Source organism: Anopheles aquasalis, chromosome 3, assembly GCF_943734665.1.
Source record: "Anopheles aquasalis chromosome 3, idAnoAquaMG_Q_19, whole genome shotgun sequence".
NCBI classification, from domain to species: domain Eukaryota; kingdom Metazoa; phylum Arthropoda; class Insecta; order Diptera; family Culicidae; genus Anopheles; species Anopheles aquasalis.
In genome coordinates this window covers 17,245,001-17,247,500 of record NC_064878.1, presented here as the reverse complement: position 1 = coordinate 17,247,500, position 2,500 = coordinate 17,245,001, and positions in this window count along the sequence as shown.

Sequence of the window (2,500 nt, the reverse complement as noted above, 5' to 3'; positions counted from 1 at the left end):
AAACTACGCTCGCGGACTTCTCGAGAGTTGCTGCGCAAACTAATTGCAAAAGCGTCGCTAGGGTGTCTCCATCTTGGCCTTTTCATCCCATACACCGAGACGGTGTACGGAGAAAAATGGCACACGAACGCCCAAACTATATCCATCTTTTACTGGACGAGGTAAGTTGAAATGAAATTGGTTCGGAATTCCATCAACTCGTTTCTAACTCTATTTTTCACTCCCATGGTAAAGGTGCTGTGCTTGGTTTTCGATCGTCTCGATCTGCAAAGCGTTAAAAATGCGTCACGCACATGTCGACGGTGGAACGACATCATATTCCTAAGCGGATACATAAGCAGATTTCGGATCCGTTTAGATCCAGTGAAGCATGCTGGTATAAATTGGCTAATGAGTTCAGATCCTTCACGATCGTGGGAAGAGAGGATGATACGGATGGCAAGACACACCAAACGATGTTATCGTAACATTCTGGTTTGCGTATCAAATGGCACTGAAAACATGCACATGAACGTATGGAACTTTATTCACCCAAAGATCACGAGCAACATCCGCGAGCTGTACGTATGTTATGTGAATGCTAAGATTCGAGATCTTTTGCCAAAAATAATTGCTGCTGTACCGTCGATGTTACAGCTACAATCGCTAGCTATAACAGACAAAGTTACCTTTAGTGATTTGCACCCGGAGATTTTCCAGAAGAACATACCAACAATTCGAAGCAAATCGCTGGAAAAGTTGAGTATGCTGTGCAATTACAAGTGCGCATTAGAATTGCCGCAGCTTCAAATATATCACGGTTCGCTAAGCGCACTCAGTCCTTCGGTAGACAGCTCGCAGCCAGTTGTGTTTGTTAATATCAAGAACATCAAAGTATCGGTGAAAAGTTGGAACACAGTTGATCCAACAATCTTTTCACAAATGCTTATTCTAGAATCGATTGAATGGAGAGCTCCGATGGAAACTGATCTCTTGATTGCAATGATTGAAAGGTGCCCCTCGCTGACAAAAGTGTTGGTTGCTACACCGTCCGCTTCCAATCTGTGCATTCTTAAGCATCTAGTAAAGTTCTCTCAACTTCGCTCTCTAATGTTCGGTCCGATTATGGGAGAGGATGATTTATTTTTGGACTTGTCGAAACTAATCCACCTGGACGTGTTCATTCTGCATTGTCGTAAGCTAATACCCTTTAGTTTGCTGAGCCTGCCCAAGTCATTAACATGCCTGGGTCTGAATATTGTTCCGGAGTACGAACAAAGTCAGATGAAGATCATATCGTGCCACATGACGCAGTTAAAGAAATTTTTTATACTGTATCATGAAGCTCCAGTATCAAATGCTGTGCAGAAAGCTTTACCTTGTCTTAAACAGTTAGACGAGCTAGGGTTTAACTTTTGCCATTTCACGTCATCGTTTTTCCCTGGAATAGACGCACCGCTGCATCGTTTGGGATTTCTCCATTTAAGACAATGCAAACTCGAGATGAAGCACCTCTTTGGACTCAATGAAAAGTTTCCTAATTTAAAGACGATTGAGTTCCAGGATTGCTGTTTTACTACAGAATCGGGATGTGATCCAAGATTCAATCATACACTCTATTCTATTCTCTATTCCCCTTTTCCGTTTTTCTAATTTTAATCCTAAAGAATTTGTCTTTTGCTCGCATGTAAGATGCGTGACTCATGCAAGTTGATGCGCCGTACGCGTAGAAGTTGCTACGGTATCTGATAAGGCGATCTATCCATTTTTTTACTCATATATATTATCATAAACGTCGTCAATGAATTAGCAGGGATGCAAGATGGATCTTAAATGTTTGAAGTAGCGAATGGATTGAGTAGTCGTATAGCAGGTTATTCCAAATCTTATGACTAGAAGCAAATAAGGAATGAAATAAAACCTAATGAGAATTTTCGTAGAGATTCTGTCCCCCGCGGAATGAAAGTGTTTCCCAGCATTAAACACGAGTTTAAAGAGTTTTTGATGAATTCCTCTCCCACTGCGATATATTCGCTTTAAACCAGGAACAGATTATTCGACCATAGATCAGACCAAGAGTGCTGATGGAGATCAGTACCTTTTTGGAGAGAACCACAAACCGACAAACATTCGAAACAGTTCGTTGCTAGTGTAGTTTTGATAATTAATAACAAGCAGCTGGTGATAGAATGTATTACATCACATCGTCCAGCTGATGATATTAATAAAAAAAGTGTCTTCTACATTTGAGTCTGCTTTTCGATTCCGTACCACACAAAAATATGTTTGCCCAGTACTGTGTCCTGCTACCATACAAGCAGGTTCTATCATTAATGTCGGTTTCTTTCATTCAAGTGGAACACATGCCAGGTGATGGTTTCGTTTTCTTCATTCAGTGTTTTTAAACTTTTCACATTTTACAGTTGCTTAACTTGCTAGTTATCTTACTTGCTCTTCGATTCGTTTGTTCTGTCGCCAGTTTTTGTGTGCTAATATTATTTCCAAACACTCCGCAGGACCC